Source organism: Lathyrus oleraceus, chromosome 4 (assembly GCF_024323335.1).
Source record: "Lathyrus oleraceus cultivar Zhongwan6 chromosome 4, CAAS_Psat_ZW6_1.0, whole genome shotgun sequence".
Taxonomy (NCBI): domain Eukaryota; kingdom Viridiplantae; phylum Streptophyta; class Magnoliopsida; order Fabales; family Fabaceae; genus Lathyrus; species Lathyrus oleraceus.
The window spans coordinates 482441040-482453002 of record NC_066582.1 but is presented as its reverse complement, the minus strand read 5'-3'; the positions used below and the strand labels follow the sequence as shown (position 1 = coordinate 482453002).

At 32.4% G+C, this 11963-nt stretch overlaps 1 pseudogene; it reads right to left on the bottom strand.

Moving 5' to 3' along the window:
• Window positions 1-8227: 8227 nt before the first annotated feature.
• LOC127138099 (protein FAR1-RELATED SEQUENCE 11-like) overlaps window positions 8228-11963 on the bottom strand; it is a 3906-nt pseudogene continuing 170 nt past the window's right edge.

The following is an 11963-nucleotide window of genomic DNA, read 5'->3' as shown; positions in this document are numbered from 1 at the left end:
TTTTTAAGAATTAATTGGAATTAATTAATTAAATTATAATGGCAGTATCGTAATTATATAGGCGGGGGCGGTAAACGCGTAATTTGAATTTTCAAATTGGATTTCAGATCAAACAGCCAAATTCATCATCTTCATCCAAGAAATTTTCCAGAAAATTACCAAAAGCTCAAGAACACGCTTCTTCCAAAACCTAACCAAAATGCGCAATCTTATAGTCGTTGGAACCGTACGAACGCGTAGAATACGAATCTTAACTCCAATTAACCTAAAACTTCCTAAATCTCAAGAATCGATGAACATAGGGTTTTAGATCTAAACTTCGAGTTAAGATTTCTCACACTACAGTTCACCATTTGAAAATCTAAACATATCCTCGTGATCTACGCAACACGCACTACCTCACGCACACAATCATTCACTAAAGCAAGCGATTCGATTTTGGCACCAACCTGCTATGGCAGCAATGATTAGGGACGAATTTGCGCACGATTTATCGAAACAGCAGCAGAACAAGTCACAAGAAAGGTGATGTGAAGCTTGGATTTGATCAACTTTACTCCTGTTGCTCGAAATCAACATTCACCATGGAAGAAGCTTCGAAGTACAGTCGCAAGTGGCGCGGTTATGGATGTTCTCGTGCATAAACAGATGGAGCAATGGCCAATGTGAGATCGCTGCAAAAAGAAAATCGCAAATTGATCCAAGTTTGATGGAGTTTGGAGGATTTTGGTTTTTGTGGATTCTTGAGAAATCTTGGAGAATAGTGATGATTTTGATCTGGTTTTTTGGTGAATGAAAAATCTGTTATGTTTATGCAGAGATTAAGCTTTTATATGGTAGCTCTAATCATGATTAACAAGCCCTTAATCCAAATTGGCAATGTTAAGCAAATGCACTTTTCTTCAAAATGGCCAAAAATGCCCTTCCTTCAAATCAGTCCAAATTGCCTCTCAATTTTGGTTCCAACATGTCCAAAATGTCATATGCAATGTGTAGAAACAAATTTCACTTCAATTGGATGCCTATTCTTGAATTTCACTATGTGGTAGAAAAGAGTCCAATTTTACATTTCCACTTTTCAAGTCAAAACCCAAATTATGAGGCCTAGCCATGAAATGAGGATTCAAACACACTCCAAATGCCATTCCTGAGGTGTTACAAAAGGTCTCATCTCAAAATTCCAAATATTTTGACATTTGGACAATTTTGCCCCTGATCCAATTTAACAGTCCAGTTGAAAAGTGACTTTTTGCATTGGCCACTTTTGGAAAAATCCAATGATGCACCCTTGAAGTACATGTCAAATGGAGTTTGTGCATATAAAGAACTTGCAATTTGGACCAACCATGTGGTAGTTATGGCCTCCTGATTACGGGTCTTTTCTGAAATTCACTGAGCCATATTTTGCAAACCACACATTGGATTTTTGAGTTCTTGGACTTTTTGGAATGGTGAGACCAAGATCTTCAACTTTCATGTTGGACAAAATTCCATTTGAAGCTTGTATGATGAAGTTATTTTGAGGAGAAGAAGTTTCCATTTTGGGCAGCTGAAATTACAGGTCATCTGCTATTTTTGGAAACTTTATGTCTGAGCTCAATTCCTTCAACCTTGGTCTTTGAATGTCAAATGAGGCTTATATAGTCATGAATGAGGCCTTTCAAACCATTTCCCACCTTCCAATCCATAAAATCGGGCACAGTTGACCACAGTTGACTACAGTTGACTTTTGGTTGACTGAACAATGACTGGTGACTTCTGAGCATCCAATCTTTGGCCAAACCACTTCAAAATGATCCTTGGACCATATGAGCTTAAAAAATCAACCCTAGGGCTTTGTCTCAATGAAAATGGCACTTGCTTGCTTGATTGCCTGATTCTCCTGATCAGTTGACCTAGTTCATCAACTGAGCTTGCACTTGGGCAGATGGACAATGCAATGTTATGCAGTGAACATGGTTAATGCTATGACCTAGTATGAAATGAATGTACACAATGGTAGGGTGCAAATTTGAGGTGCTACAACACACACACACACACACACACACACATTTAAAATATATTTTAAACAATCAAATCTCCTAAAAGTGTTTTCAATCCCATTTTAGTTGATTAGAATACTATCAACTTCCTTTTAAAAGCATTTTGAACTACCCATTTGATTGGGATCTTAAGGCTATATATTAGAGAGAGAGAGAGAGAGAGAGAGAGAGAATTGAACTAACCAATCGATTGTGTCTTAAGCCTAATCAATCATGTGTCTTAATTATTAGAAACGACTTTTTATTCAATCTTTCCATATTGGGCCAAGTTAATGGTTTATTGTTAGTCATCCAATCGACTAGGAAAAGAATCCAATTAATTAGGCCATTAAAAACACCCATGGACCTTTTCATTTTTTGGTTTTTTCATCTCATATATAAAAGAGGCGTTTCTCCTCCTCATCTCATATATAAAAGAGGCGTATTCCTTTGGAATTTATCTCTCTTCTCTCTATAAATATTTTTCTTTCACTTTAGTTGCCCTGGTTCTTTTGAGTAAAAAGTATACTTGAGAGGAAATTGTATTGATGTCGTGTTATTTTTGTTATATTCAAGAGTGTTCTACTCTTGAGAAATAGAGTTTGGTTCTTAAGATAAACCAATCTTAAAATCTTTGTGTTGGTTTTTAGAGCTTTGTTGGAAAAATTTCTATTTGATTCATAAGATAATCTTGGAAATCTCTAATTGGTTCGTTAGCTTAGTCTGGGTAAAAGTTTCCATTGTTGGTTGGGGATAAGCCTTTGTAAAATCTCAAGATCATATTGTATCAATGTTTGTGGGCATAACCTGTAAAAGCTCAAGTTTATAGTCAAAATCTCAAGAAGATCTCTTGGGACATGAGTATGACAACGTTCGACCAGACCTGGATAAATCACTGGTGCCATCTTTCTAAACCCTTATCTTTTAATTTCTGTAATTTACTTAACTATTGTGGTCTCGAATAATACTAACACAATTCGTTTCTTAACTAAAAAAAGTTAAAACTTATCGTGAATTTTTAATATCGAAATCCAACCCCCCTCCCCTCTCTTGTGCTTGAAGTCACTTGTTCAACAAGAGAATCTACCATAAGTAGAAGGATCTGAATGGTATCAAGCTAAGAATTTTTAAAATCCATTCTGAGATCAAATAATTTTAATTACCTTTTGGTATAACAATATTTTATATAAATGTCAGTGTGTTCTCTGTCAAAATGGTGCTAATTGACCCTTAGAAAGCATGGTCAGATATATAAGTGCATTGCGTCGCAGCTGGTGCACCCGCCTTTTTAGGAGCCAGGCAATCCAATAGCGTAGATGATTGATCCTAGAGATGTTAACCTCGAAGCATGCTTAAAATTGGGGGCAGAGAAGGGGACCTAACTCTTGGCCATTAACGGTCCCCAGCGATGCTGAAGAATTACACACTACTATGTAATGGCCCTTTCACAACATGATTGGAAGGGATACCATCACGATTGACGAACCATGGTAAGTTAGAGGGTGGTCATAAGTGTGGTACTTTCCACCACGAGTTAAGGTCCATTGTGAAAAACTAGATAGTGTGTTACATTTCACCATGGTTGGAAATTCCAACCGTGGTGATATGTAGGCAACTCACTTTTCACCACGGTGGTAAATCCAACCGTGGTAAAAAGTTGCTTCAAATTAAAATAAAAGGAACACACCTAATTGAGTAGATTTTACCACGGTGGATAATTTGCGCGAGGTAATAGTTCATTACGAAAGGTATATTTTCTAGTAGTAATTCTAGCTCCCAACAAGTGGTATGGGTAATGACGAAAGCCAAATATTATGCTAGTTTCCTACAAATGGGATGGTTGAGCCAAAATGTAGTAATTTTCTCCAAACCCCTATAGCGCGAATGATGTCAAAGCCAAATGCAATCAGATTAATGTTGAAAAGAAAGAAATGCAAGAATATCAAACAAATAAAGAAATTAAATCGACAACAAAAAAAGTTTAATTAATATAACAATGTTATTACAACACCTAAAGGGAAATCAAAGGCATACATGCTAAATCAAGATTTACAAACTATTCATCACTACCCTTTTAATGGGCCTCATTATCTTTAATTGTAGCATCATCCCATGCCATTTTCTCTGCGTCCAACTCTAACCAGAGAACCTGAACACCCATGTACAACAACTCCACTTAATTGACAACATCTTTAAAGGATTATAAGATGGTTGTAAGACCTTCATCTACAACATCATCAATTCTCCTCTTCAGTACTGTCAATTTCTTCTTATGAGCCTCTCACTCTTTGACCTGAGAATAATTCAACTTTTGAAAGGCATCTTCAACCACATTTACTTGGGAGGTCAATGTCACTAAAGAAGCCTTCTCCTCTTCGAGAGCCTTATTTTAGCTCCCAAATATACATGTAAGTCGATCACATTGGTGTTGAGAGAGGAAGGAGTTTCATGAGTATCCATTTCCTTCTGAAGGTCATAAAATCTTGCCTTCTCTTTCTGGAGGTCATAAAATTCAGTCATAATTACCTTTCCATTCATCCATCTCATTAGAAGGATTTTCCGGGGCCAAGAATTCTCTATGGCTAGTGGCTACCATAGACATTATCAAGGCACTCCGTAACATGCAGAAGACAACCTCCAAGATAAATTCCACCTTCTCTGCATTAGGAATATTCTGGAGGTATATAAGATCACGCCCAAGTATACACGCCCTTGCTTTTTGCAAGGTATAGGATACCCATGACTAGAGAAACCTTAGGGGAATTAAGGAGGGTAGGTGAGCTTTGATGTCGAGTAAAGAAGGTTTGACAAGGTAAGTATCAGATAGCTTAAGCCTTTTGTCTGAGATTTCCTCCTAGAGGGAATCAGAGTCATGACCTATTTTGATGTTATCAGCTGAAGCTAAAGTTTGGTCATCAGATCCCTTATTTACCTGGTGGAGGAAGTATGGTTCTGGCCAGAGAAGGCATGTGAATATTGATTTGCAAATGGAGCCCTTGCGTCCCCTAGAAGCCTCTCCAACATCACCCTTGTTAGAGTAGAAGTAAGAGAAGAATGAGAAGTTGAAGCCATGCTAGCTCTCGACCAATATTTGTTCCTTTCATAGATGTCATTTACTGCAGTCATTCCACCTAACACCATTTTATCTACAAAGGAAAGATCAAAAGGTAAGTTCTTATATCAACAAAAAATGCAAATACAAATATAGAATAATTTTTTCTCCTCATTAAAGAGTTATCTCCTCTCATGAGCATCAGTCACGCCTACAATCATGCATGTGTAAATATATCACCTCTTCTACATAGAAAACTCCATGTCTAAAGGGTCGACCCCTTTTTCATAACCCAGACTCTCCTAGAAGACCGCCACATTTTCCTTCATTAACATTTCCTCCCGAGTTAGAGAATCCAGAGAGATGGTATAAATGTGTGGTTTTTATCTAAAGTGATTCCAAACCCATCATTTTCGAATCATGTCACCACACTAAATCAGCCCCACCCTGGAAGATTTAGGTACCAAAGACTTTCCCTCAGGGATCATGTAGAAGACAAAGTGAGCTTCGGGAGTTAGAGGGCTCAACAAGAAGAAGAGAACTTTAAAGTCTTCCCAATTCTCAACATAAACATCAAATTGTTCAATCTCTTGCCGCAACAAAATTAACCATTGATACAACATTTGTCCCAGAAGGTATGCTTCATAGCAAAAAGATGAAAAAGTGATTCAGAGACGACTTCCAATCCGATATTCACACCAAATCTATAATACTTTCACGAAATCCCAAGCATTAGGGTTTAATTGAGAGGGTGAAATTCTCAAATGCTTCAACACTACTTCTTCAAATTCATTGAAGTGAAACCTAAAATTCAGCTAAGTAAACATACACTCGTAAAAAGGGACAAAGTACGCGCCAAAATAACTACAAATCTTTTTGCCAAAAATAACGAGTATAAACATACAATCAAGAGGCATACCTACTTCTATGAGAAAACTTTCTACTTTAATCGTATTTTAAAAAAATTATATACTCCTAAGTAGTATTTTAGAAACTTTCTACTCTCTACTTACTGAGATAAAACATTGACCATGTACCCTTTACTCAAATCACGCTCTCTCACCATCTTACTGAGATAAAATTTTGGTGGTTAATTCGGTAGCTACAGTGACCAAAAACTTTCGGTCACTAAAAGTGAATTTTTTTAGTATTGTCTTCTTGTAGTTTCCTCCTCTCTCACAATCCATAATTAATTTATTTTTCATCCATCTGATCCAATTTGCGGTATCAGAATGAACAAAAACAACAATAATACCATGATGTTTATCAATGGATTGTGCCCATGCTAACTCGTCACTTCGGAGAAAAAATATCTTTCAATTACAAATAAAGAATGATTTATTTATGTCATAGATGCCCTAAGCCTATCACAAGTTAAAAACAAAACATGCAAGTAAAATGTACAATGTTGGTGGTGAAGAACCGCATAAAATATGTAAAGGAATCATCAATCTTAAGAGCGTACAAATAAAACATATTAAATTGAACTGCCAAATTTTTGCACACGTGCTAAAAATTTGGTATACCAGAATTTTTATAAAAATCTATAAGCTTTATTGCTTCTCAAATTTTTTAGAAAATTTGAAAAAAATATCTTTTTTTTCTAGAAAATATCAAAAAATTCAGAAAATAAGTATATAAGCGTCATTTTTTTGTGTTGGGTTCGATTATTTGATTTATTTATGATTATCCCTAATGTAATGTAAGTGTTTAATTTATATAAACAACAAAGAGTTTTATGTCAATCAATTACAATTATTAAATTTATAATATACTTCCTCCGTTTGTTATTATAAGTCAGTTTTTACTTTTCAAACGTATTAAAAAATATAATAATTATGGCATAAAAAAAATTATGAAGAATTTTACAAAATTGTACTCCCTCTATTTCTTTTTAAGTGTCATTTTTTTTGACTTTTTACACCTATCAATAAATATAATCATTATTGTTACTTTTCAATCATTATTTATTCTTTTATCTATAATAACTTTAATTATTTATTAAATTCATTTTATTTTTTTTTCTCTCCGTAATAATTACATAGGGGTAATTTAGACAAAAATACAATTAATACTATCTTGATCCTTGCAAGTGACAATTAAAAAGAAATAATTTTTTTTCAAAAAAGTGACACTTATAAAGAAACGGAGGGAGTATTTCATTAATGGTATTGAAAAGACAAATTAACATAATTGAAAAGAGAGAGAATAATAAATATTTAATGGTATAATAGAAAAATAATATTAATGATTCATTGATATCATAAAATAATTTATATTACGGTACATAATATTTTTCCAAAACAACTTATAATAAAAAAAATAGAGATAATAATATTACATTTATAAAGATATTTGACTTTGATCAATAAAAATAATCATGCATAATTGTAATTCTTTTACATTGATAGCTATAACAATAAAACTTTGATGCAAGGATTTAATTCATTTACACCATAAATGTAAAGAGTCCTCGAATAGTTTTAAGCAAGTACTAGTACTAGTAGTTGGCAATGCTGAACATCTTCATTTAATGTCATTTATAAGTGTTGTTGGTGTAGCAGCAGTGGGTAGCAGGAGAGGTACATTTATACCTAATATAATTAAACGTAAGGGTCTTGCTATCTTGTGCCCTTGGGGCACATGTTAAGGTGTAATTAATGATAGTTAATTTCATCACTTTATTTTGAAACATGTGATAACTAATTATAGTAATTAAAATATTAAAATTTATATTTATTAAAAATGATTAGGACAAAATTACCCTTTCACATACAGAGTTTTTTATATTTTTGATTTAAATTTAATGAGAATGTTTAGAATTAAGACAAACTTTTTTTTTCATTTTTGAATTAACTTAAAATTGATTTGCTTTATATTACAATAATATATTGCTGCAATAGTTATGCTGGAAGTTTTTAATATAAAATTGAAATGCTTTAAAAGTACTGTAGCAAAATAAATTACAATTCCAAATATATCATCCAAATACAAATTTTTTTAAATTACTCAAATAAAAAAATAATAAGAACTCTAATGGTCTTCATACATATATCATCAATTTCTTCCTGTTAAAAAAAATATAATTTTAGTTAACAAATTAAAAATATAAAAAACAAAAAATATATATAAAAATATAAAAAAATATATGTACCTAAACTTTTGGTAGAAGAACTGGATTTAAATTTGTATCTTGACATATTTTCTGCTTCTTGTTTTTAGTGTGAGCAGAAAATTGAATATTTTCTTTTAGAGGACATGTTGCAATATTATACCCTATGTCTTTGCATAATCCACACGTATTCATGGTATGTGAAAGCTCTTTTCCACCTTTAAGACGTCTTCTTTTAGGACGGCCTTTTGTTTTGGAAATCGGAGGGCATTGAACAATATCATTCGCATGAGCTTCATTGTTGTAACATATTATTTGGTCCTCAAACACAACATTGATTGGTTGAGGATTTACTTCCTCATCCTCATGTGATACTTGAAGTCGCCATCGTGATGGCAAATAATTAGAAGGAATTTCATGACAATCTTTATGCAGAAAAATACTGAGAATGTGTCGACATAATATCCCCAAAACTCAAAGTGCTTACAACTACATGTAGCTATTTTACCATCCCAAAAGACCATGTGTTTTCTACTATTAGCATCTTTATAATACCGCAACACAAACGCATTACCATTTTGATGATGAATTGAATATTGGATAGACCTTTCAAACTCCTCTTGAAACTTTTGAAAAGCAAAACCTGTGAGAAGACTATGAGCTTGCTCTTGCAAAGGTGATATTAGCTTCATGTTCAATCTTTTGCATTTTTCTAACATAGCTTCATGCTCTTCTTTTTGCTTAATATCATTGATTGCTAAATCAACCTGAAGTTAATTTAAATTAATCAAAATATAATTGTATAAGATTACAACAATGATGATATTTTAGAAATCAGAACATACCTGCTTTGTAAAATCACTTAAAGTTGTATGGGAATTTATGAATCTTTTGATAAATGCATTAATACTCTCTGATCTACCTGTGGTTGTCATTCCACCAAAGAAATAGTCACAAAGATAAGCAAGTGCCCAATAACTTTTAATTTCATACAACCCTTTCACATGTTTATTTGATTGCAGGTTATACTTAGCAACAACTTTTGGCCAGTGATGTTCAAATTCTTCACGTGTCTCCAACTTATACAAGCCATAAAAATTAGAACACCATTTTGGATATTTGTCTCGGAGTATAGCATTAAACCAACAACTAAACTTGAAAGTGATGTGCCATATGCAAAAACTGTGTTTTGTTGATGACAACTCTTTTGAAATTGCTTCTTTCATCCATGGATCTTGATCTGTTAATATAGTCTTTGGTGACTTCTTCATCAAAGATATAAAAGTCTACAAAAAAATTATGTAATTAAAAAAAATGATACAATAACAAATGATATAAGAAAAATTATGAAATTAAACTTAGAAGTTACCTTCATCAACCAACGAAATGCAGAAGTTTTTTCATTTCGTAAGAGTGCACATCCAAAAAGTATAGTCTTTCCATGACTATTCATACCCACAAAAATTCCAAATGGCATTTCATAAGAATTTACCTTGTATGTAGTATCAAATACAACAACATCCCCATATTCTTGGTACCAATCAAAACAATAAGCATGGGACCAAAATATATGCTCTAACCTTCTTTCTTCGTCAAGCGTATATGCATACTGAAATTTAGAGCAACTCTTCTTTGCATCCTCACAATATTTAAGAAGATCAACAACATCAGTTATTTCAACTTTTTTCTTGGCTTTCAAAAACAGATTACGAACATCCTTTTCAATAAATGGAAGGTAACCATGTTCCACATTTTTTTTCTAGCTCTATGACACGCATTAACTGTCTAACTGAAAGTCCACCTTCCTTTAACAAGAAAATTCGTTCAGAATAATCATCTAAGATAATTCAATTAGCTGGTAAGAACCTCACTTCTGATTGAGTTAGCAAAGTATGATTATGTTCAACAACAAATGTTGTAACTCGCCACTCACTTGGAAACATGTCATGAGTTTTTTGCAAAGAAATTCGCAAGTGAGCTTTACATTCACACCTAGTTGATTATCTATTTCTTTGTTCTTTCAATGGTTCAATGATTTTCAAGGCAGTTCTACCTTCACGATGGCAAAAGAAATCACGCCTACTCACAATTCCATTTTGTTTGATGAATCTACCTTTTCGAACTGAGAACCCGTGTTGATATGCATATCTCTTATAAAATATAAATGCTTCTTCCTCACTAAGAAAAATTTGACCAACAAAAGGAACAATATTTGACTCCTTAAAAGTGTCACCCTCACTACTTTCTTGTAAAAATCCATTTATCTCAATATTTTGACTAGAAATCAAAATATTTTCTTTCTCAGAAATTCCAATTTCTTCAACTTCGTCTATAATATTACGACTAATAATAATGTCAGAAGAACCATTTTTTGAAGAAACATCTTCTACTGAATATTCAATATTCAAACTCAAATCCAAATTTATTCTATTGTTGTCCACACTTTCCATTTTGTATTTATCTTCCAAAAATAAAAAGAACAAAATAGGTTATTCACATATGACTATGGAAAGTTATTTAAAAAAAAATGGAATCATAAAATAACAAAACAAAACAAATATATGACATACCTGAATAAGGAAAAATTTTAAATTGCCATACTTGAGAAGATTTCAGTTCTTAAATTGCCATATTTGAGAAGATTTCACTTTTTTTTTGTGAGAAGAAAAATAATACAGGAAGCGTGAAATATTTGAGAAGATGAAAAGTCTAACAGATATATAAGATGTGAGGGTAGTTTTGTCATATATTTTTTTAATATCTGTAATAATTACTGTATTTAATTATTACATATTCCAAAATAAAGTAGGTGGAATCTTTAGTCATTTATTATTCCTTAACTTGTGCCCCAAGGGCATAAGATAGCATTTGCCTTAACGTAAAGCAGACCAATTAAGAATACAACGTGTTTTTGTTGTTGTTGTCGCTATCATGTGGTTTTTGATTTTATTTTATTTTATTTTAACGACAGTGTAAAATCTTTTTATAGTGTCCGTTTATTTTAATTAAATCCTTATTTTATTTGTTTTAAAATAAATGTTTTTTTAATTTAATTTTAAAATTTATATTTCGTCGCATTAATTATTATAATCAATTAAATTTTATTTTTAAAATACTTTTATTAATTATATATATATATATATAATATATATATATATATATATATATATATATATATAAAAGTTTTTTACCAACTCAAAAACACCACACAAATGTTAAGAACAAAGAGATGAAAATACAAGTATTTTTATCCTAGTTCGCGTGAATCAAAGATTTTGTGTTTACAAGATGCTTCTACACAATTAGATTTTACACAAATGAAAAACAAACACTTAAAGAAGAACTGTGTAAAAAAATGATAGATTTTCACAAAGAAACAGATTTGTCAAATATTGTAGTGTGTCTCAACTTTTTCTTCAAGTCTTAAAGTCCTACTTATATAGCATAAGACAAGAGAATGTTAGAGGCCAAAATGGGGATACCAATAGAGCGGTTGTCCACTGTTAGATTGGTAAAAGGAGTGATACATAGTACCGCTTTCGCCCATAATTTCAGTGACATGTGTGATGTATAATACTGTCCTTTTCCCACGATATCAGGTAGTGGGAGGAATATTTGATTTGTACCATGTACTATTTTATCATGTATCCATTTTGATGTTATCTTCAAATTCATTAGCTTCTGATGAATAAATGGTGAAGCATGAAATGAAGAAACATACAACTGGATTCAGAAACTTCAGAGTCTTTAGTTAAAACCTTGACAACCTCTGTAGTCT